Source organism: Camelus bactrianus, chromosome 10 (genome assembly GCF_048773025.1).
Source record: "Camelus bactrianus isolate YW-2024 breed Bactrian camel chromosome 10, ASM4877302v1, whole genome shotgun sequence".
Taxonomy (NCBI): Eukaryota; Metazoa; Chordata; class Mammalia; order Artiodactyla; family Camelidae; genus Camelus; species Camelus bactrianus.
Window position 1 is genome coordinate 32,586,752 of NC_133548.1, and position 26,091 is coordinate 32,612,842.

Below are 26,091 nucleotides of genomic sequence, written 5' to 3' on the forward strand. Positions count from 1 at the left end.
AAATTTAAAAAGATAATAATAATAGACAACAACAGTACTTTTTAAAGCGTATTTTCCAGAATTCTAGTTTCAGAAGGATGTTGTTAGGTATTCTCAGAATAAGATATCCCTTAGTCAAATGAATTTTGCAAATATTGGAGTATTTAAAGTTTAAAGGTTTTCTACAGGATTTTACAAAACTCCAATATGCTACAAAATGCATAATGGATTTCCAAAGTGGGAGGTGAGAACTATAGTGTATAGCATATTTTAATCTTATTGATTGTAGAATCATTTCTTGTTTGTTTAGCTTCTGAGTAATCTTACATTTTGAGAAATGATGACTAAAATGAACTAAAATGTCTGATGATTTAGGGAATTTTTTGAACTTGGATGAAAACACAAGGATTCTAAGTTATCAAGGTAATTAATATAAAGGCAGGGTAAGTAGAAGCTTCAATTTGGGGATGTTCCACCATTGAGGACAGAGTGCTGGTGAATAGAAGGTTTAGACATAAAGTCACTTATTAGAAAGATGACCACTGAGACACTTGCTAAGAAGAAACTGAAGGCATTGAATGTAGATTGCTGTATGGAGGGTAAGACCACTGGAGCTAGACTAGAGCTCATGGTTTTATCCCAGAGCCAGCGTATGACTAAGGCCAGGTCAAGTAGTCTGTCTTTCTCTTGATGTAATGATTGTTCTCTTTTATTCTGCTAATAATGCACTGTTAGTGGCCTTGGTAAAGATTTCACGCTAAATGCTATGTTTCAGGACTGATATCATAAATGTGTGAATGGAGATAAGAAAGTAGTGACTCAGAAGTGGTGTCTCTTTATGGATCTGTACATGGTAGGAAGGTGACAAGGGGGTCAGTGTGGTGCCTCCTCACAAGCTGGTAGCTTTCTGATTGCCATCAAGAGGATTGCAAATGCCTTCTATTCAGGGTTTGAGGCAAAGAACAATAATTGGAGAGTTTTAAACTTGACCGTACTTGCATCAATAAATAAATGACAAAATAGACTCTTGGCCCATAGTATAGACATGTCTGAATCTAAAAATGAGGTTATATGGAATCAGATCAGATTTTACTTATACTTGGATTATATCTACAGTTTTTTAAGCATAAATTTGAAAAGTATATATCTTAAAAGATACATTACAAGTAAAATTCCAGCTACTTCAGCAGTAACTTTTTGAATTTTCATGAGTTATTCCCAAATGACTTGGACTCACTGCTTATAAAGTCCGTGCTTCTAAAATCAGAACTTCCATATTTATTTGGATGATTTGGACAAATAATACCTGGTTAATATGTTGTATGAGTGTATTCTCAATGATTCTTCCCCCAGTATTGATAATATTTATTTTGGCCATCTAGCTTGATGTTATTCAGAGCAACATAGTCTATTTCTTTTAATATTGGTTTCCTCATTCTGAATGCTGGGCACATAGTATCTGAAAATCAATTCCTAAAATTCTGATGAACTTTTTCACTTGGATTAACCTTGCTCTAGAGCTCAAAATATGATTTCAAATACAATTTTGTTGGAAATTAGTTTTTCAATTTTATATTTCAAAGCCATCCATTAGATTTTAGTTTGTTATTGTTGTGCTATGGTGGAATCATACTTATCAATATTCCTTAACTTATACCACAATTTATAATTAGGAATGCTCAGTGTTTCTAAACTATGCCTTCCCTTTTGGGAACCTGAGGAAGAAACTTGTTTGCTCTTTTGTTAGACTTCTCATCAGTAGGCATTTGAATTGTATATTTTATTTGAGATGGTAGATAAAAAAAATATGTAAATCTAAGAGACATTCACAAATTTATGAAGCACGAGTGTTTAACACTGAGATTTCCAAACTCCAAAATTTGAATTTCAAAACCTGATGACCACGATAACTTCTAAATGTTTGGATTTCACAATTTTAATATTAATATTAAATATACGACACTGGCCAACTTATATAAACTGCGATTATTATCTTTAGCGGTCACTTTACTGACACGTCTCTGTTTTCACAGTTGCTCTTAGAGTTGCTATTAGCAGCTACATGAGACACTTTTAATTCTTAACTAGTACAAGTCTCATCTCCTCTTCATGTTCTCATGTTCCCAGCTGTTAATGACTTTAGATAAGCCAACTATCTGGTTTCTAAGTTTACCCAGCCTACCCATTTTGCCTCTAAAGACAGCCGTGCCTGATATGCAATCTCAAATCTCTCTCATGCTATCATTGGATATTCTGATATTTTTTAAAAAGGCATGAAAATCACTTGAAAAAATGAACTTCTTTACACTATATCATGACAAAAGCTAAATTTCCATAGCAAATTCATTTTAAGAATTAATATAACTATTTAGATTGTTTGGTACCAATTCCTCTCGAAATAAGATTTAAGCCTGGAGTAGCGTCATTGGCATTTGTTTTATAGGTTTCTTTTTTCTGTAGTTAGTAGAATAAGTTCATTCATACTGTTTTTCACATTATATATGTGGTCACAAATCTAAAACCATAGAAAGTTTTGGCCAACTATATTCAGTAATAAAGATAATGTGATTTTCTAGATATCTCATAATACTCTATTTTTTGTTCTTACTGATATAATTCAGACAAAAGTGTTTAATTAATTGAAACTACATGGCTTTGAGCTAAGATGACAATTGGATCTCTTTATATATAATTTGGGAGCTTTTTGCACTGTGTAAAGATAGTTAAAACCAAAAGAGTAAGATGGTATTTTTGCACTCAAAAGGCTTAGAATCTAATGAGGAATCATTGATCAGATCTGACTCTGACTGAAATAAAATATTCTCAAAGATGATTTCCCCTCCTTTGCTGTAGTCTTAGGCTCACTGATCAAACTTGTCTTCTATTTACCTTGGTTTCAGGACAGGAGGTGCCTTGAATGGGATCAGGAGCCTCTCCTTCAGAACAGTAAGTCCCTCCCCAGTTTGCCTCATTGTAGATAAGTGGTGTTTTGGTTTTTAGTAGAATCTTATTTATTTATTTAATTTTAAAATTTACATATGGTAAAAGTCATTTTTTGATGTAGTTCTGTAAGATTTGGCAAATATACAGTCACCGTGACAATGAAGAAACAGAACAATTTCATCACCTCGGAACCAATAATAAAACCCTGTGTAGTCGATAAAACTTTAGCTCACTCCTAACTCCTGGCAACCGTTGGTCTGTTCTACATTCCTTTTCCAGAATGTCACACGCGTGTAATCACATAGCATCCAGCCTGTTGAGTCTGGCTTCTTTCACTTAGCGTACAGCATTTGTGATTTATCCATACTGTTGCATGCCTCAGCAGTTTTTATCCTGTTCTGTTCCGGTGTAGTGGTTCATGTATGGCTAAGCAGTGGCTTTCCCTGTTCCCAACTAGAGGGACATTTGAATTGTTTTCTGTTTTTGGTAGTTAAAAAAGGGCTGCTATAAACATTCGTGTATAGGTTTTATAGGAACATAGATTTTAATTTCACTTAAGTAAAAACCCAGGAGTGTCTTTATATTATTAAAAAGTCTTAGCTTAATTGCCACATAGTGCAAAAAAAAAACAAAACCTTTCTCTATTACCGTTTCTGAGGCAGGTAGCACATTAATTTCCCCCCTTTTTGTTTCCTCAACAATGTTTATCATAATTTATAATGATGTAAATTTAATTGTTTTCTGTATCTCTCACTGAATATAAATGATAATAAGCACCATGAGGGTAAGGATGACGACTGTCTCCTATATTAGTTAACCTCAGTACTTCGCTGTAATAATGAGTTCATATCAAAGGAATGAATATAATAAAAGAAGGAAAGAAAGAAAGATGGGAAGAAAGAGGGAGGGAAGGAAGAAAATAAGGAAAGGAAGAAAAGAAGACAATTTGTCAGAATAATGCTGCCACTTGGGGAAATTTGTGGGCTATCCACCAGCGGGCTGGTTGCATATCTCACTCTTTGTTCACCTAACAGGTCTATATTTTAAAATTCCGTCCTCTTTTCCATCTGTATTTCATGTTATTGTACTAATTAATTTTTCAGTATAATCCTGTAAAATTACTTCAAGTATTCCATCTTTTCCATCTTTATATTTTCTAGATTCTATGCTTTTATTCACAATGAACCAAATAATTGTTTTCAGTAAAAGTTCTGTTCAAATGTCATGTTTTCTATGCAACTTATCAATCCTGCCTCTAACTTATTGTAATATTTCACTTGAACCTTTCCTATAAGAAATCATTTTCTGGTCAATGGTTTCTGGTCAATGGTCAATGGCTTCCAGAGTAGGAAGGATATATAGCTAGTTCTTCTTCTTTACCCCTTAAACTTTATGATGTAGTACCTTAACCAAAGTATGTATTCAGTAACTTTTGTTTTAATTCTCCATTCATGTACTGACAAATAAGTAAATGTTAAATACTCCAATTTTCACTGATTTTTTAAGAACTTGGCTTTGAACAAGGCCCCTTATTTATTTTTTATTTTTAAAAATTATTTTAAACTTTTTTTTATTGAGTTATAGTCCTTTTACAATGTTGTGTCAAATTCCAGCGTAGAGCACAATTTTTCAGTTATACATGAACGTACATACATTCATTGTCACATTCTCCTTTGCTGTGAGCCACACAAGATCCTGTATATATTTCCCTGTGCTACACAGTACAATCTTGTTTATCTATTCTACATTTTGAAATCCCAGTCTGTCCCTTCCCATTTTAAATGGAAAATTAATTGTATGATAATTTTATAAGTGACACTTTATACCTGACACAACATACAATATTACAGCAGGTTATTCCAATCCACTTATTTGCAGAGCATTGTGTATACTACACACATAAACATTAAACATTAGGAAAATAAATTGCTTTTTTACTACTTACTTTTTTTCCCTCCTTCTAAGTACCCAGTACTGCAACAATTCTGTCAAAACAAGATGCTTAATTATGGCACCTTTGCATTGGGAGGTTATTAATGTAGAGAAAACTGTTGACACATTATAGCTGAGACACAGCAGAGTGAAAAGTTTAATCAGCTATAAAAACACCAATGAGTTAGTTTCCTAACATGATGGGCCATCACAGGAAAATGATTATTGATGTAATTCTGAAAATAAGGTCTTGGGTGGGGATTCTTGCTGAATAAGGAATGTGGGCTTACAGCATTCTGTCCTTTAGGAGAGAGATTGGCTATAAAAAGAAGAGCTTGATGTTCATCTCTCTAACAGAAATCATTTGGTACCATGCCATGGATGGTGAGCTTGCAAAATGCACAGTGTGAACTCACATATAATATTCCCTTGCCAGGAGTAGGTTCACAGCCAGAACTCAAGGCTTGATGGAAAATACCAAAAGCTCATATATCCATGGAGTATAATCATTATCATCTTTGACTTGCTCTTTGTCTATTAATTATTATACCAATAATGTGAGGTCTACACTTTTTCTTGCCTTGGGTTTTTGCACTGCTTTTCCCTCCTTCTGGACTATTCTTTCCTTAGATTGTTGCATATATGTGCTCGTCTCATCATTCAGATCTCAGTTAAACGTGACCTAACCAGGAAGGGCTTCCATGATGGCCATATCTTGTTTATCCCACCCTCCCTAATCTCGCTAGGACACAATGCCCTGTTTGTCTTCTTCATTATCTTTGTCAATCTCTAGAATTGCTGTTCTTCTGATTATTTGATGACTGTCTTTCTCTCCTACTAAAATGTGAACTCAATACACATAGGATGCTTGTTTGTCTTATTCTCTGCTATGCTTCTAATACTGAAATGATGTCTGATGTAGAGTAGTTATTCCATCAATATTGTAGAACAAATAGATGGGCCTTATTTCGTATGCCATCTTTCCCTAGCATTGTAGAATCAGTCTTCAGCTTATTAAGAGAGATCAATAATGTATCAGACATTTTCCAGCTGAGAAAATCTTATGAAAAGATTCACTGTAAGTTCAGTCACAAAGTTAACTGTGAAAAGCTGCTGGAGTCCTCAAATTTCAGAAGAAAAGGGACCACCTAAAGAAAAAGGCAGGTGAGAAATTACTATTTATTTATTACCATTTATTATTGAGGATCAATTATGCACCAAATAAAATGTTAGGTGTTTTAGACATATTACACACTTACTAATCACCATAATAATAATAATGATGATGATAATAAAATTATGGAACACCTACTGTGTGCCCAGCACAATCCTGAAATCTTTCATTTTATTTCATTTTCTCATTAAATCCTCAGCATTAAATGTGTGAGATAAGTACTATTATTATCTTCATTTTTATAGTGATGGAAATGGCTTATTGGCAGGTATTCTTTTCTCATTTAAGATTGAAAAACCAACATTAAAAGTGATTTTCTCAAGGCTACATATCTAGTAAATGATAGAATTTGGATTTGAACCGATGTTTTATAATTCATGCTTTGTTCTTCTCTTGACAAATTTATGTACGTATGTATATATGTAGTATGCATATATTTAGGTGAGGTCTACCTCTAGTCAAGGATTGTTACTCATCCTTCAGAAGTGACTGATGGAAGATTTCTTCAATAAATGAAAAATCAATTATTTTCTAAGGGCCTACCCATGTGCCAAAATTGCATTTGTTTTCCCAAGAGTATACAAGTAGCATAATGGACAGGATAAACCACAGAGGTTTTGCTATGAATGGTAGGGTATAATAAGAATGATCTGAGGAGATTAACTTGACTATGGTGTTGATTGTTAGGTATGTATGTCAACTCAGGAAAGAAGTTAGGGAAGAAGTGCATGATGCAGACCATTGTCATCAGGAGAGGCTCCATGGATAGGTGGATCTTGGGTTGGGTCTTGAAGGATGGGCAAGAACAAGGAGGACAGAGAATATCTCAGAGAGAGAGGGACTAGTGGTAAATAAGGTATGGAGAAAAGGAGCAAGAAGCTAAGCATGCAGTGTGAAGGTATACAGGAGAAGGGAGAGGCTAACCAGAATGGAACTGAAGATGGGGATCAGAAGTAATAAGTGAGACCAGATTATGCTATTAAATACTCATCTCCCTTTCCTGCTCTTTTCTACTGGGGTCTTCTTGGCATGGTTGCTAAAGGCAATGTGCGAAAAGAAAAAGCGTAAAGAGGAAGCTGTCTCCTGCTCCTGTAAGTGGAGCAGATTGACTGTAGGAGTCTTGAGGAAATGTATACTAAGAGTAGTTTGACAAAAATGAGACCCTCCTGGAGATGCACATTACAGCTAAGGACAAATGGGGTTTCTTCTGTATGAACAGGGCAATTTGTCAGTTCCATTCATTGTGCTTCTGATCAGTTTTTTTATTTTTATGGTTAATTGCTTAAACATGGGCTTCTGCTTTATTTATGAGCCTAAAGATTTTTATGTGGACAATGCACTTTCATGGACTAAAAAGACTAAAAAAAATGTCTCACCCTCTAAAATTAATTCTGGCAAGAGAAATCAGTGTGTAATGTAAGCTATTTGGGAGGCATTCTATCAACAAGAAAATTTGCTGTTGCCGTTGCTTTAGCATTACGAAGATAAATTGATGTTTACAAGAAAATTATCTTGATACACAGAAATTCTGAGTCTTTGCCAAGTATGCTTTATTTTGTTCAGAATTTTAAAAGGCGATTAGTCTGTAATTTATTCAACCAATATTTGATAATTAAGTCTTTGAGGAGCTAATATGTGTCCTGTATTTTTAATCTATGTTATTTCATTTAATTTAATACCCTTGTAATTCTACTAAAAAACATTGAGGTTTAGACCTTTGGCCAAGGTCACAGATAGTGAGTGAAAAAATTGGAATTTAAGCCTATGTTCTCTGACTCTATGTCTCCTGCTCTTTCTCTCCATAGTATTTCTATTTTCCAGGATTATGGAAGTCCCCTACCTTGTTGGGTAGGGATATTTTTTCCCCTCTTTCCTTCCTTCCCTTTATCCCTCTGTCTTTCTACAGACAACTAGTGAGATCTAAGTTCCAGGAATTATTCTAGGTGTTGTACACACAAAGAAAATAAGATATTGTCCCTCATCAGGAAGGAGTTACTCATCTACCAGAGGGACTAGATATTTAAATAATAAATATGATAGAATATTAACAATGCCATAATTGTGTACATTAATGGAGCCAAAGCATCAACTCATTTTGCAGAGAAGAGTCATGAAAAGCTTCATAGCAAAAGTGACAGTTGAGCTGAGTCTTGAGAGACAAGTAGACATTTTAAAGAAAAACTAGCAACAGGGACAAGTGACATCTTCAGCCCATGGAAGAGCATGCATGAAGGGACAGTGCTTTCAGGAATACTGCAAGCCAAAGCCTCACCTTTGCAAAAGCACGTGAAAAGCAACAAACTTTGCAGGTTTTCATAAATCCTCTCTTGGGTAATTAGCTTTCTGGAATATTGCCAAGCAGCAGCAAACTTTCCTTCCTCAGCACTCTTGGGAATATCTGAAATGCAGGACAAATATTCTTGCCACCAAACAATATTAACGTAGTTAATTTGCATGAAACTCCGTATAACAAAGCCCATATTAAACGCTAAGTGAGTTGATTGCTTTTAGACACAGAGTTTCTGGGCAACTTTATTCTAAAAATAACGTTAACCTCATTCACAAACCTAACATTATTCCCTTTACTGAGAAAGTAGTCAAGGCTTACGGGTGCACGAGCAGTGTTTGCTGTGTAGCACGAACAGAACCAGGAAGTCCCCTTTAATTTAAAAGTTTTTCTTTAGTGCAGCATAACATATTTCTGCATCTGGTTATAGCACGTTCTTATCTATTCCTTTTCAGCACCTCAAGGAGTCCCAGAACTCCTAGTTTTTATGTTCATTGTCTTGTCAACTGTCTTCTAGGAAAAAGTCTAGATTTAGAAACATGAGTCATAATGACCCAACATTATTGTGGAAGAAAAACCTTTGCTTTTAATCTGTTGGTTACTATGTTTTCCCACTGACATTTTCTCCCTTGGCTAGAGTGTCACTGGATTGTACAGGGCTCTCTCTGCTCATTCTAATGTTACAACCTTTGTACAGACACGTTACACACGGAGCCTGCTGAGCTGGTACAGGTGTATTCAGCAAGTGTCTCAGCTGTGTCACACCTGCTGTCAGAAACAGCCTTTTATAGAACAGCTGTGTGGGCTTCACACAGTGGGAGACACCAGGGAAAACTTCTGCATTGGATTAGTCACCTCTAACTGCCTCGTTAGGTTTGATGCCCACAATGAACAGACTGATCTCAATTTAGATAAGATTAAGGTTTTAAAACCATTTCTATTGAGCTGCTTTATTTGGCATCTTCTTTCAGAGTGCAGTGTTACAGTGGGTTTAGCTGCTTCTTCTCAAAACATTTTCACTGGCTGTGGTGGTTTTGGGGCCAGCTTCTCACTGAGACTGCTGAAGCTGCAGGTAATTGCAAGGAAGGTCTGCTGAACTGGGCTTGTGAGCTGTTCTCATGCTCTCTGTGAATAGCTTGTATGCCTGCTAAACCTTGCTGCTATTGCTTCTCACCAAGTCACAGTTCTAACTAAATACCAATGTGCAGGGAGACAAGAATTTGAAAGAGCAGGGTCTTGGGCTATGGAGGTTGAGAGATCTAAATTCCAGTTCTTTTTCCAATCTCTTACTAATTATGTGTGACTTGAGACAAATGGCCATGGGTCCATGACAATAGAAAAATTGGCTCTGGCTTATTCAAGTTTCCTTTATTTTATCCAAAAGAAAGAAGTAACTGTAGAAGGGAAGGTGATCATTATCATTAGAGATCCATTTTGTGATCGAGTATTTTAATAGAAGTTGCTCACATCACATAGCACTCAGCTGTGTCCCAGGAATTGTTCTGCTTGCGTAGCCTATGTTAACTCATTTAATTGTCATAACTTATCTGTGAGGAAGACATTATCATCATGCCTATTTTATAGAGGAGGAAATTGAGGCACAGGAAAATTAAATGACAGAAGTTGTATTTGCTGGCATAAGAGAAACCTTTTTTTCTTTCTTCCTTGGATGAAGTATAGAACTGCACTCTCATCCTGCTCCTCTTCCAACTCCACCTCTAGGCAGCTGATATTGTCCTCTACCTGCTAACTGGAGTTGCTCTCAGGGTGACCAGAGTTGTGGGCAGTAGACTTTCAGAAGGTGGGAAAGTTACCTCCATAAATACTGACCAAGTCCCACTGGCTTCTCCAAATTCCACTCTGCACAGAGCCAGACAGAACCCAATAAATGTGTATGCTGTGTATAATGAACCTTGCTTAAAATGGGATGTGTTTTTGAAGCCAGGAAACGGGGAATTCCAATTTAAGCCTCAGTATCGCACAGTGAGGTACATATTACGTTCCTACGTTGAAGTTCACAAAGATCAAGTATGAAGACCTCACGTTATAGGGCAAGTGTGTATTCTCAGCAGTCTAATTTTTTTTAATAATAAATGGATTCTTTTAAAGTTAAGGTTTAAATTCTGCTTATTGTACTCTTGAAAGCACATGTGACTTCTCTAATTGGTTATGATCCATTAAAGGCAAATCTTAACTTTAGACACAAGTACAAACACACTTGCTCACTAGTTTTTACAAATATGATCATACTTAACTGAAAAATTACCAGTGAGTGCTGTTTATCTATAAAGCCAAATTTTGAGACTATTCAAAGGAGTTTTGCCAACAGTAAATTATCAAGATTGAAAACAAAAGCATAAAACAAAAACACTAGAGCTTTCCCAAATCTGCCCTGATTTTTTTTTTCTTTTCTAAACCATAAGTTAAGTTCTCTAAGCCCAAACATCTCTGCTTCATGCCAGTCTCAGCCTGTCAATAACCAGTGTTGTGCCTAGACTGGTCCTTGTGGTTCTTATTATGATTCTTACTAAGACACCCTCAGCAAGAACCATCAGGCAATCTTGAAAAAAAAAGGTTTATTACTTACAGGTCCTGGATTATATGGTGCAGCTGGGGTCATACAGCAAGGTTGTGAGGAGAGAGAAAGAGAGGGAGAGAACCTGGGGCTCTGCTCTTATTGGGGTCAAGGGTGGGGGCCTAGGGTTTCTCTTTATTGGTGAATTTAAAGCAAGGGGCCCAAATGGTCAGTTATGGAAACCAATCAAGATCTAAAACAAGGGACCTTGGAGGGTGGGGTGGTGGGAACTTGCTTTTTATCTAGTGGCATGGCTGGTAATGTGTTTATTAGCTGTATTTGAAGTGGATGCCTCTTTGAAGTAGATACGTTGACAATCAAAGCTTAAGTCAGGCACTTGCATAGCAAAAAGAAAACCCAACTGTCAAGGCTCACACTACAAGCATAGGCTTTTGATGGATTTGCTGTTTTTGTTTATCTTTTTTCTTTTTTCACTTGTAAGGCATCACGTCTGTGTTGACAATATATCATGTTTGTGTTGACAGTAGACCCATTCCATATAGCATATTAACAATTCAACGTTATTTTGGAATGGTGGAATGGCCTTTGAGTACACTAGACATGAGCTTGGACCATCTATCCATTTACTCAAAAAACCAAAAACAAAAGCAAAAACAAAACAACCTTCACCCAGTGAACAGAGACCATCGTCTTTGTCTAATGATAGACAAAGACAATCTGTGGCCAGTGATCACTTTTACTGGAGTTTCAACTTGGTTTGTGGTATATATGAATTAGCAGGTACTATAGAGGGATGCTCAAGGAACTAAAACAAATTGTTTACTGGCCATATATTAAAAGCTGGCTTTGAGAGGCCTGGGCCACTGATCCATTTGCTTCAAAGCCACACTACCTCCATCTGTGCTGTCGTCCCTCACCCCAGCTGATAGTTCTTGGGTTAAACATGGCTCTGAGGCTTGGAGCTTAAATCAAATTATTTTTCTTACTGTTAACCCCCTGGCATCTCCTTTTACAGTGCCTAAGGGTCACCTCTATTATATTGTGTTTCTTCCCAGCCACCACAGTGAAAGGTTATGTCTCTGTTTGCCTGGTCTTTGTCACGGTTTTCAAATTCTTTAGGCTGGTGACATTATGTTTCATGTCAGCCTTAACGTGGTCAATCAAAGTGCCATGAAAGTAAATGCCTGAAATCACAGAATTCCAGAATAGTTCCACTTCTGTAAAATTGCCAGCAGTCCTCAAGACCCTATCGAAATAGTTTTCAACTACTAATGCCAAGTTATACAGAAAAGCTTTGGCAAATACATCAGCATGTGATATATTACAGCTGACACTTTAAAATTTTTTTCTCTTGAGTACTAAAGCAGAAGGTGGGTTTTTATTTTTACTGTCAATAATTTTATTCATCGGATTGACACTAGAGATATAATTGATCTGTCAGTTGATACAATTAAGTGCTAATTATATTAGTTTGTTTTACGCTATAATGTATGGCTACAGAAGAGGGAAAGTGGGGGGCAGAATAGAAATAGAAGTAAAGATTGTTTTGCACGTTACTAATATGATGTAATCTTTTGGATTCTTTTCTAGCTCTTACAGCTAAGATGTCATCATTCCATATTTTCAGTTTGGGGTAAGGGTCATGAATTAAGTTCAACAAAAGCTGACAGTTATTCAATTCAGGCAAACCGCAGTCAAGACAATGCAAAGAACACAGGCAGGTACCAGAGGTCCAGGAAAGCACAAGATGTTAAATCCAAAAAGTGGACCTCAAAAGAAAAAAAAAAAGTGGTAAACAACCAAAGCTATTAAAACAAGGAACAGATAGGAACTTAAAAGTCCTTGGTCATCAAAATTCAGAAACTAAACAGCTGCATTTAATGCATGGGCTATTAACAGCCAAACCTCTCTTTTGTTTTGTTTTGTTTTCCTTCCATCCTCTTCATTTCTAGTAGAAGATCTCATCTGTCTTGAATCATATTCCCAGAGACTTGATTCTTTTTTCTTGACTCTGTTTCCCAGAGACTGCTGACTGGACTGCTTGGGCTCGGATGCTCCTGTGAAGATCAGTGGTTCTAGGCCCTTGCTTACATTATGATCACCTGAGCTGGGAAGAGCCCAGTCCCTGCCACATACCAATAAACCAAATAGCACAGCCTTTGGTACACAACATGTGGTCCCTGAGTGAGCGAGCAGCATCAGCATCATCTAGCAGCATGTTAGGGATGCAGACTCCCAGGCCCAACCCCAGACCTGCTGAATGCAAATGCATCTCAAAGAGATCTCCAGATGATTTACACGTGCATTAAAGTTTGAGAAATGCAGCTCTAGGTCCAGAGATCACCAAATGTTTTCTTTAAAAACACAGACATAAAGCACGGTGAATATATTAAGCTTTATGGGCCATCTGTAATCTGTTACTTTTTTTTTTTTTTAAACAATGCTTTAGAAATGTAAAAGCATTCGCTAGTTGGGCCATTCAAAATCAGAACATCACTGTATTTAGATCACATTATAGTTTAATGAGACAATTTACTAATGAAGAAATTAAAGGTTAGAGTTTAAATTTCTTACTTAAGATGAGAGAGTAGCAGAGTGGGAACTAGAATCCAGACTTCCTTTATTCTTTCCAAGGTTACATTCTGCCTCTTTTCAACATTTTTACATTCCTTACGGGTGTTTGCATTGACTGTGTCCTAAAGAGAACAAAGATCAAATACTACATTAGCAAGTAATACCTCCACTTATATAGTGCTGGTATCTGCCAGACATTGGACTAAGCTTTCAGCATATGTGAACTACTTTAATAATGTACATATAATTGTTATGTGGAGTTACTGTCATCATCTCCATTTTCATTTGAGGAATCAAAAGACTGGGATTTCAAAATTTGTAGATACTGACAGGCATATGCAGAATAAATAAACAAGATTATACTGTATAGCACAGGGAAGTGTGTACAAGATCTTGTGGTAGCTCACAGAGAAAAAAATGTGACAATGAATATATGTATGTTCACGTATAACTGAAAAATTGTGCTCTACACTGGAATTTGACACAACATTGTAAAATGACTATAACTGGATAGAAAAATGTAAAAAAAAAAAAAAAAGATTAATAGGAATGGCATCAAGTTGTCAAGAGTAGGAAGACCCTGAACTCACCTCCCTCAAAGAACTCATCAAAACTGCAACTTGATGTAAAGCATCTCCCTCTGAAAATGACTTGAAGACTAGCAGAATGGCTCTTCCTCAACCAAAGTTACAAAGAAAGAACCTCGTGGAGTTTGGTAGAAGGGGGAAGTGATCTAGTCAGGATTCACACCTCTGTTGGGTAACCCAAAAGAGGAGTGGGATCTCAGAGGCTCTGGCATTTTCCCTCAAATGTGAGGGGCTTGAGCTCCACATTGGGCCCCCCAGCCCTGGGGTCTGGCACTAGAAAGATGAGCCTCTTTGGTTGGTTGGAAAACTAGTAGGGCTTGCTGGAGGGCTGTAGGAAACTGGGACTCCACTCTTCAAATGCATGCACAGACTTGCTTGCTCCCAGTCCCAGCACAGAGGCAGCAGATTGAAAACTGCCTGGTGTTCTGGCCAGGGTGCCAGGACTCCCCAGCATGCCTCCCAGATCACACCGGGTCTAGCCCCAGCCTTACTCCCAGTAAAGGCAGCAACTACCATTGCACCTTGGGAGAAGCCAAGGCTCATGCCACAACCCTACTCCAGCCACCTGGGTCCTGGCCCTGCCCCCTAGCCAAGGCAGAGACTGCCATTAAGCAGGGAAGAAGCAAGCTGAGCTTGCTCAGCCCTATAGGCCCCAGCCTTGCCCCTGGCCAAGGTGGCAATTGCCATCACACCTGGGAAACGTACTGGTTTGCCCTGGGTTCCAGCTCTAGCGTGTGTGGCCCCAGCACTATCCAGCACAGAGGTCGTGACCTCTAACACATCCCAGGAGAAAAGGCAGCTCATGCTCACTTTGGATCCAGCTCTCCCACAAAGCTACCTGGCACAGGCAGATTGCATAGGAACACTCCTATACAAGCACATACCTTCAAGGCTGAAGTAGGTAACTGGTCACCTAATTTCACAGAGAGTTGAAAAAAAGAGAGAGAGAGAAAAGGCAGAGGAATATGAAACAGATATAACTAACTTACCTGATAAAGAGTTCAAAGCAATAGTCATAAAAATTCTGATTGAATTCAGGAAGAGAATAGAGGAATACAGTGAGACCTTCAACAAAGAACTATAAAATATAAAAAAGAATAAATCAGAGGTTAAGAATGCAATAACTGAAATGAAAAATACACTAGAAAGAATTAACAGCAGATTAGATGATGCAGGAGAATACATAAGTGACCTGAGAGAATAGTGGAAATCACCCAATCAGAACAGCAAAGGAAAAAGAAAAATGACAAAAGTTTAAGGGACTCTTGGGGCAATATCATTCGTACTAACATTTGCATTATAGGGTCCTACAAGGAAAAGAGAGAGAAAAGAACTGAAAATATATTTGATGAAATTGTGGCTGAAAACTTCCTGAACAAGCAAAAACTAAGAGTTCATCACCACTAAACTGACCTTCCAAGAAACAAGAAAAACGTCAAATAGAAATCTATCCTTACACCTAAAGGAACTAGAAAAAGAAGAACAAAGCCCAAAGTCAGCAGAAGGTAGGGAATAATAAAGATCAGAGTGGAAATAAATAAAATAGAGATCCTCCAAAAAAAGCCAGTAGAAAAGATCAATAAAAATAAGAGCTAGTTTTTTGAAAAGCTAAACAAAATTGATAAACTTTTAGTCAAGCTCATTAAGAAAAAAAAAAGAGACAGGGCCCAAATAAACAAAATTATAAATGAAAGAGAAGTTACAGCTTATACCACAAAATACAATCACAAGGGAATACTGCAAACACTTACATGCCAACAAATTGCACAACCTAGGAGAAATTGATAAGTTCCTACAAATGTATAATCTTCTATGACTAAATTAGGAAAAAAAAATACGAAATCTGAACAGACTAATTACTAGTAATGAAATTGAGCCAGTTGTCAAAAAACTTCTAACAAACTGAAGTCCAGAGTCAGATGGCTTCACAAGGGAATTCTACCAAGGATTTAAAGAGAAGTTAACACCTATCCCTCTCAAACTATTCCAAAAATTGAAGAGGAGGGAACATTTGCAATCTCATTCTACAGGGCCGGCATTACCTGAACCAAAACCTGACGAAGGCACTGCAAAAAAGAACTTACAAGGCAATATTCCTGATGAGAATAGATGCAAAAACCCTCAGCAAAATGTTAGCAAATGAAATTCAGCAATACATAGAAAAAGTCATATATCGTGATCAAGTGGGACTTATTCCAGGGATGTAAATATTTTTCAATATCTGCACATCAATCAACGTGATACACCTTAACAAGCAAGGGATAAAAATCACAAAACCATCTCAACAGATTCAGAAAAAGTGTTTGACAAAATTCAATGTCCATTCACAATAAAAACTCTCAAAAGAGTTGATAAAGAGGGAACATACCTCAACATAATAAAGGCCATTCATGACAAACCGACAGCTAACATCATACTCAGTAGTGAAAAGCTGAAAGATTTTCCTCTCAGATCAAGATCAAGAAAAGGATGCCCACTCTCACCACATCTGCTTAACGTAGTGCAGAAGTCCAAGCCACAGAAGTCAGACAATAAAAAGAAATAAAAAGCACCTAAATTGGAAGGGAAGAAGTCTAATTATTAATCTTTACAGGTGACATAATACTTTATATAGAAAACCCTAGAGAGTCCATCAAAAACTATTAGAACCAATAAATGAATGCTGTAAATTTTCAGGACACACAATTAATATGCAGAAATTTGCTACATGTTTATACACAAATAACAAAATATCAGAAAGCGAAATAAAGAAAACAATCCCATTTACAACTGAATCAAAAGTAAGCAAATATCTAGGAATAAATTTAGCCAAGGTGAAAGACGTGTAGTATGAAAACTGAAAGACACTGATGAAGAATACTGAAGACAATAAATATACATGGAGAGGTATTCTCTGTTCATGGATTGGAAGAATAATATTGTTAAAATGTCCATCCTACCCAAAGCAATCTACAGATTTAATGCAATCCCTGTCAAAATACCCATGATATTTTTCACAGATCTAGAAGAAATAATCCTAAAATTTGTGTGGAACCACCAAAGACTCCAAACAGCCAAAGCAATCCTGAGAAGAAAGGAACAAAGCTGGAGGTATTATGCCCCCTGAGTTCAGACTACACTATAAAGCTATAGTGTGCAAAACAATATGGTACTAGCACAAAAACCGACACGTAAGTAAATGGAACAAGATAGCCAGAAATAAACCTACACGTGTAAGGTCAGTTAACCTATGGCAAAGGAGACAAGAATATACAATAGAGAAAAGACAGTCCCTTCAATAAGTGGTATTGGGAAAGCTGAACAGCTTCATGTAAAAGAATGAAACTGGAACATTTCTCACACCCTATAGAAAAGTAAACTCAGGATTGATTAAAGACCTGAATGTAAGACTTCAAACCATAAAACTTCTAGAAGAAAGCATAGGCACCACGCTTCACCATCATTGACTGATGAATGAATAATGAAGTCCTAGTATGTATGTACAGTGGAATATTACTCAACCATAAAATATAATGAAATCTTGTCATTTTTGACTACATGGATAGACCTGGAGAGTATTACGCTTAGTGAAATAAGTCAGAAAAAGAAAGACAAGTACAGTATGATTTCACTTACATGTGGAGTCTAAAAGATAAAGCAAATGAATAAATATAACAAAACCAAATAGACTCAGACAGAGAACAAACCAGTTGTTCCCATGGGGTGGGGGAGAATGGCAAGATAGATGAAGGGGATTCAGAGGTATAAACTACTAGGTATAAAATAAGTTACAATGAGGTATAGTACAGGGAATATAGTAAATATTTTGCAATAACTTTGTATGGAGTATGATGTATAAAAATACTGAATTACTAAGTTTTATACCTGAAACCATCACAGTATCATAGGCCAATTATACTTCAACTTAAGAAAAGTTAAATAACTTGCCAAGGTTCACAACTAATGAATGATAAAGCTAGGACCATTATACTCCTAGGCTCCCATGTGGACCCACCACACTTAATTCTTTTTACATTATTCCATAAGGAATAAAAACCTATAAACACTGTGTTTCCCAACCTTGAGTTAGTATCAAAATCACCCATGGTACTTCTTAAAAATGTGGACATTTGGACACTACTTTTGTCGATTCTGGTTCAATAGATCTGTACTGAAGCCTAGGGGTCTGTATTTTAATTGAACTTCAGAAGTGCTTCTGGAGCCCAGTAAAGTCTGCATTTTATTAGTATTTTATTAGCATGCATTTTATTAGCCTGAGACCTCATGACTGCAAGTGTTGAGAAAGTTGACAGAGTCTAGATTGTAATTCTAAAACACAAAGAGTAAGTTTCATATGTTTGAGAACATTCAAAAGTATCTTTAAATCCAGTCCAGCTCTGCTGAGGCCCTGATGCCCTGCCTAATGCATCCCATTTGGGGGTTTGGGAGAAAGGGACTGGATCCTGCTGTCTTATTATCCCCTTATTGGATATAGTCTTGTTATGGACAGATTGTTTGGAACCACGAAGTTACCTTATGCTTCCAGAGGTCTCAGAATGTACCTTGCTCATGGTTGGGACTCTCACCATGGTCCATTGTCTGGACCATGGGGCACTGTATGGAATGACCAGCTGCTCTGATGGTCTCTGAAGTTGGTTATTTTCTCTAGATTGGAAACCACAGAGCCCCAGATTCCATTCCTTTTCCAATAGCTTACAAGCATGACTTCAGTAAATAAACACTCTTCATTGTCAGGAAATGCCCTCAGATCTATGTCTCTAGCAACTAGCCTTGCCTACTGAAACTTTGCAATCTGCTTAGAACTGCCCCAGCACCTTGCAAAGTTCCCTTCTGACCACTGTAAGTTATAACAGCCAACCTTTCTACAACTGGCTCTGAAATAATACTCTTGATTTTCCTTCATTGCCAGTCTTCTCCCAGATCATCTCTCACTGCCCCGAGAACATTAAGCTTAATTCTCACTCTCCTCCCTGTGTTTCTTTCATATGGCAGAGATCCTGTTAACCACTGGGCCTTCAGCCCCCACTTACTGTTCCACAGTACCAAGCAGTTGGCTAGGAAATTTATAGAGCAGTTGGTTAAAAACTCTTAAATCAATCTGGATTTTTAAAACTGGAGACTGCCTTTGGCAGCAACCTTCTTAAGCATCTTGCTTGCCTGGTATTTTTAATTAACACAGCTAAATGCCTTGTAGTATTAGTCCAGACCAGCAGGACAAAATTAACAGAGAGACAAAGGCAGAGATGTTGACAGGGATGAGAACCAACTTGGGAGAGCTTGGTCTTAATCTTACTGCAAGGTTAAACAAAGAATCCCCAAATCCTTCAAAGCATTGCCCCTTTCAGGCCTTGATAATGAAGTTGCTAACCTTTAGTAGCAAGTTCACTGGGGTGATCCAGGCTCTGGGGATTTTGAAAGTGAAAGATTAGAATTAACTTATGCCAAACAGCTCACTATCAAAAATACCTACTCAACATTCAGCAACTACTCACTAATAACAGTATTTTAAGTTGACAGAGTATTATTAATGTGTGGATTTGTTTCATTCTCCAAACAACCCTGGAGGTAAATATTACTATCCCAGTTTTTGGGTAGAGAAACTGAGACTCAAATGCTTTAATCAAAATTTTCAGGGGATAAAGATGTCAGTAAACAGAATCAAAAAAATTTTTTTACTTAAATGTTTTCAATTTAAATATTTTTATTGAAATATAGTTGATTTACAATGTTTTGGGTGTACAGTTTTATATATATATAAAACTAAATCTTTTATATATATATATATATATATATATATATATATATATATATATATATAAAACACACATAAGTATGTATTCTTTTTCAGATTCTTTCCATTATAGGTTATTACAAGATATTGAATATAGTTCCCTGTGCTATACAATAGGTCTTTGTTGTTTATATACAGTAGGGTGTATCTGTTAATCCCAAATTACAAATTCATCCTTCCCTCCTTTCTGCTTTGGCAACCATAGGTTTGTTTTCTATGTCTGTGCATCTGTTTCTGTTTTATAAATACGTTCATTTGTATCATTTTTTTAGATTACACATATTAGTGATATTACATAATACTTGTTTTTGTCTGTCATACTTCACTTAGTATGATAATCTCTAGGTCCCCCCATGTTGCTGCAAATGGCATTATTTCATTCTTTTTTATGGCTGAGTAATAGTCCATTTGTGTGTGTGTGTGTGTGTGTGTGTGTGTGTGTGTGTGTGTTGTGTATATCACATCTTCTTTATCTAGTCATCTGTTGATGGACGTTTAGGTTGCTTCTATGTCTTGCCTGTTGACATAGTGCCCCTATGAACACTGGAGAACCTGTGAAGTATAATTTTTCCCCCATTTGTGTGTCACCCATCTGGGGGCTATGGGATTTAATTATATTGCAAGTATGCCCCTTCTACTAGTCTCATTGTGGTTCTTTCTTTGTGTCTTTAGCTGTAGAAGATCTTTTCTGTTAGGTTCCAGTTCTTTACATCGATGGTTGTTCTGCAGATAGCTGTGATTGTGGTGTGCTCATGAGAGGAAGTGAGTTCAGGGTCTTTTTACTCGACCATCTTGGCCATAGTTCTGGAGTGAAAAAATAATTCATCTATTCCAGTTTAAGTTACCTATAATGACACTGTGATCACATTATATTCTATCCAATTTAGTGAGGATTCTAACCAATGAGCAAATTTCCAGTGGGAAGTGCTTCCTAACTAAAGGAAAAGGGACCACTCAGCATAGCACACATGATCAAGCCATCCAGCACAGAATATGCAAGAGGCATGTCTTCTGCTATGGCTTAATTTAAGCTTGCACTAATAGAGACATTGGGAATTATAGCTCTTTTTGTTCCCTCTTGGTAAGAATTAGCTTGGGTTATGATCAAACTGGCTTGAGAGGGTATATTGGTATTTTTAAAGCAACAAAATAGAGAAAGGGAAAGGAATAAAAAAGAGTCAGAGCTCCAGATTGGGAATGAGTACAAATGCAATGAAGACTCAAACTGGTTGACCTGTTCCTTCCCAGTATGTCTTCTTCTTACTGTTAGTGTTTATAAAATGTTCTATTATGAAGGTACGACTAGAAAGTAAAATCTTAGCTAGAATTTAATTAATCAGATCATTCATTTAGTTGCTTATTTTTTTTCTTTCTGAACTATTCTAATCAAGAAAAAGAGACAAATCTCAAGATAACAAGTTGATAATTAAGATAGTTAAAGACAAAAATAAGGTGTTACCAGTATCTAGGTTGTATCCTGGGGATGGCATACATATAGGTTAACATTCTGCACCTAAATTAACTGTGATCATGGACCCATCCATTTGTGCTGTGAAGTCTTCACTCTATTTGTGGCTAATTAAAGGGGGCAGTTGTAGGGTGGACTGGTATCCAGGTACTACAACCTGGATACTGTCACTTAAACTCAGTGTTTCAATTTGATCATCTATAAAATGAGGATATAATCACTGATTTCAAATAATTATTCAGAAGATTAATTGGGATAATATCTTCAAAATTTTTGTAACCTGTAAAGTACTATGTGTTTAGTAATGATTGACATTATGTATCAAGCACTATTGTAAGATACCTATAAATACACACATACACGTTAATTTTTGGATATTTATTCATTTAATCTTCACAATAACATATGTTAAAAGATATTATCAATTTTAAATGTGGGGAAACTAGAGTACAAAGAGTTTCTATGCATACAATAATGATTATTATTCATTCAAAAATATCTGTTAAGCACATACTTTGTATCAAGTACTTCTCTCCTTTAATCTTTTTTTCTCTTATCTCCACTGTCTTTCTATTTGTCCTTCCCTTCCTCCTTCTCCCCCTTTTTCTCCTTCTTCAGACAATAGAGAGATAATGCTAGACTCAAAGAACAAAGATCTGTGCCATGTCCTGGTGTTACATGATCCTGAGCAAATCACCGTGTCTCCTTGTATCTATTTTTTCCAGTCTCATGGGTTGGTTGAAATGATGAGAAGAATAATGTGAAGGTACTTCCTAATTTAACAAGCTTATGTGAAGGTAAGGAAGTGAAAGTGTGACCATGTTACCACTGATACTGCAACTACTACTAGATAATTTCTAAGATCCTCTCACTCCTGACATCCGAGAGCCTATGACTCTCCATCTCTAACAGCACAGAACTGATGCATAGTATGATGACTCAGGGAGCCATCCAGTCTCCAAGAAAGCAGGCCAGCAGAGAGGAGTGCAACTTCTGGTTAGCCAGAAAATGAAAACGGCTAAGCCATGCTTTGAACAATCTGGTTTAATGGATGTTTTTAGTCTGTATTGAATAAGTGCTGATCTGCCTGGGAACCTTATAGGGTAGGAGAGGCAACAGACTACCAACTATGTAAAGGTATACAAGAGCTATGATAGCAATTTGTCACACTTTACTAAGTGAATTAAGTTATGTGCTCTTACCAGGAAAATACATTGACACGTTGGTCTGAAAGGGCAAGAAATCAGTCAGTTAAACCTGCCCTGTGAAGCACTCATCTGTGCATGAGGCTGCTGAATAAATGCTTATTGATGATGAGCAAGACGTGATTAGGAATGGGAGAACAGTGATAAGCCTTGAAAACATTGATCAGAAAAATCTTTGGTCACAATTGTAGCCCACTTAACAGATTTGTGAAAAGTCCTGGTGTTTTTTGTTTAATTTAGGCACAATTAGTAAGCCTTGACCTTGTTAGAGGCATAAGGCTACCTCTGGTGGTACGGCAAATGACTGCTGCTCTCAAGAAGCTTTGTATTTGTCATATTCGCCACCCTGGTTGTAATGATACATGAAGTCTCTTATGGTAAAGAGAGATAAAGACCCAACACTGATAGAGTTTGTAAATTCATTAGTTAATAGAAGTTTTCTAGGACAGATGAGAAGAGAAACCCTAAAGACCTTGTGCAAAGTGTTACAGCATAGTGTTACAGCAGAGCGTTACAGTAACCTGGATCCTGGTGAGAGATCTAGTGACCCTCGGAGGGTTGGAGAACTCAGGTTTATTATGCTGGCGGGCCCAGAGGAGTTAACGCTCCAAGCTCTGGACCCCGGTTGTAGGTTTACACAGGCTTTTATGGGTTACTAGTGAAGACTTTGCAACATTTTGCAACATTCTATGCAAATAAGGTGTTAGAAATGGAGCAATCAGGAATGAGCTTTGGGGACCAATAGAATCTTAGGGGTAAGTTCCTTTCTCCTAGAAGCAAGCCATTTTACAGAAGCACAAAAAGCAAGGTAATGCTGCCAGGCCAGGGAGCTGGACGGCACCGGCAGGAAAGCAGTTGCCCTATCTAGGGGTCCTGCCAGTCTTTTCATGGGGCTTCCCACCTCATTGCCCCCTTTTGATGCTCTCTATAACATCTGAAGTGAGCTTCAACCTTAAGAGTGGTGCCCCTTACTCACCATCAGGCCCTTCCTGGTCCAGGAGCTTGCACTGAGTAACCAGTAGTTGTAGCTTGATTGACTCTATTCGTGAACTGATAAAATGAGTAAAGAAAGTAAGGATGCAAGGACCAGACAATAGTGCTAGAAGGATCATAAGGAGAGGGCCTGCTAGGGGGAGGAGCCAGGAGGCCCAACTCCAGAGGTTATCCCATTGTGCCCGGGAATTTGCTAATTCCTGGTTTCTGCATTCAGTTCGATCTCACAGTTGTTGGACCGTATTTCTGACGACCTCTGATTGATTTACATAGAAACAGCATTCCTCATTTAGGAAGAGACAGAGTCCCCCCTTTTTGGCAGTGAGCAGCTCTAAACCCATCCTGTTCTGTAGGACTACTGCTGCTAGGGAGTCCAGCTGGTTTTGTAGAGCCATTAAGGACTCAGCCACTTGTTTTAAGTCTTCAGTGACCTCAACAGATAACTGCTGGTACTAATAGGATGATGAGGCTATTCCTCCTATTCCTGTGCCCACTCCAGTTGCTATTCCCAGACCAATGAGTAGTGGTATTAGTTAGATGGCCCTTTTTGATCGAGTACGGGCCATCAGGGGTGTGGGGAGGCTTTGGTTGTTAGGTATTATGTCCATCTGAGGGGTAAGGAGGGCCAATGTGCAAGTGCCTGTCCACTTGACTGGCAGGCACTGGTAGGCATGCGTTCTGCATACAAAAAGGTTCCTGGGCTCAGTGTGCACCAGGGTTGGGCAGACATACAGCCATCAACAGCTGTGCAGTTATGGTTTTGGGCATACTGGGTGGTGGCCAGATTTCCCACAGAATGTTTTGTCCCTGGGGTGTAGATGCAGTCAGGAGCTGTATGGGCCAATTGTACGTTGACTGACTTGGGGCTTCCATCTGCAGAGTCCGGGGACCACCCAGGGCGGCCATTAAACTTGGTTAGATTTGCGAGACCTAACAGGGTGGCTACATGCTGGAGGGGGCCGGGACGCAGGCAGATCCAGCAATCACTTGCTAATTGGGGGTTAGTAGCATTAAGAAGGTGATGAACTTTGCTCAGTAAGTGGCTTAATTTGGGGTCCAGGTTATAAGGCCGTAGTGTGGGCCTAGGTCTATTTTTTCTTACCCAGTCCACCCCAGGTCTACAGAAGGGCCCTTCACTTGTGGGCCGGGGCTTTTGCCTGGGGAAAAGGTTCCCGCCAGATGCAAATTGGTGAATGGGTCCCATTGGAGCCCCCGTCATTGAAAGAGATATGTCAGCAACTACTTTACAAGCAGCAAAAGGGTTTGGGGTTTCATTCTTCCTAACAGGGAGATATGGTTACTATAGCAGACATTGAATGACCATTAGGCTTCCCACTATAGAGAGAATACAGCTAGTATTAGTCTCTGGACTGTGTTCCAATCCTGGGGTGCGGTGGCCGCCAGTCCTAGAACTAGCAATACAGCAACAACACTGATAAGTAAAATGAAATAAGGGTGGCAGAGCGAATTCATTTATATCTTGATAGGCAAATCCTCATGCTTCCTCCGTGCATTGACTAGCCAGCCTCCGGGTGTGGCTAGAGCAAGGCTCGGTGCTCTCTGGCAGGTGACGCGGGCGTTTCTGGATCCTGATTTTAAGTGGCTCTCCGGGAACCTGGTCAACTCTACAGACATCCTCATCTGGCAGTGGCGCTGCTCTCTTTACTCTGGTGTGATGAATCCATGGGGTGATACCTGCAACTTTGAGAGCTGTTGGGGTGGTTAATATAACTGGGTAGGGGCCCTTCCAAGTGGGTTAGAGGGACTTCTTTTTCCAATCCTTTACCCAGACTTGGTCCCCAGGTTTGTATGGGTGTAACACTGTTCCCAGTGAGACTGGGATCCTGTCAGTTCCCCACCTATGGACTTCCCACTTAGTCTTTCTGAGGCCCTGCATTTGCTTATGAAGTTCTAAGCTTCCCACTTCCCTAATACCTTCTCCTAGTCTAATTAGGGGAGGGGGTCTCCCATATAGGGTTTCAAAATGGGAGAACCCTACCTTGGGCGGAGGGGCACTGTGTCCCCGCAAGAGAGGCAGAGGCAAAATGTCAGTCCAAGGTAGCTGGGTTTCCTGACTGAGTTTGGCCGTGACCTGCTTTAGGGTTCGGTGCATGCACTCTGCTTTCCCTGAGCTCTGGGGCCTGTTGGCCGCATGGAGACTCCAGTGGATGTTTAGCGCTTTTTCCACTTGTTGCACTATCTCCGCCACAAAGGCAGGTCCGCTGTCTGACTCTGATCCCAAACCTGGGAGTAATGTCTCTGAGTAGGGCCTTTGTTACTTCTCTCACCTTTTCAGTCTATGTCGGATATGCTTCTACCCACCCTGAAAAGGTGCAGACAAAAATCAGCAAGTATTTGTATCTTCTGCTAGGCCCTATTTCCGTGAAATTCACTTCCATATCTTCAAAAGGAGCCTGGCCACAGCGCTGGATTGCCCTGGGCCTAGTTGGCCCCTGTTTCACATTGTTCTGGGCACACACGAGGCAGCACAGCGAAACTGAGGCACAAAGGGATGGAAGCTGAGCATTCAGATAGTACCATCCAGCAGGGCCTCTAAGGCAGTCTTTCCCGGGTGGATGAGCTCATGTTGCTGGAGGACCACATGGTGGGCTAATTGTTCAG

The 26,091-nt window shown here is 38.4% G+C and overlaps 1 long non-coding RNA gene across 1 annotated transcript in view; it reads left to right on the forward strand.

The window, feature by feature from the left end:
- The window catches only part of LOC123619610 (uncharacterized), a 289,556-nt gene that overhangs the window by 132,195 nt on the left and 131,270 nt on the right, over window positions 1–26,091 (forward strand). The window contains exon 3 of the long non-coding RNA XR_006728277.2: window positions 2,880–2,925. This is a non-coding gene — a long non-coding RNA (uncharacterized LOC123619610). The remainder of the gene's footprint in view (window positions 1–2,879; window positions 2,926–26,091) is intronic.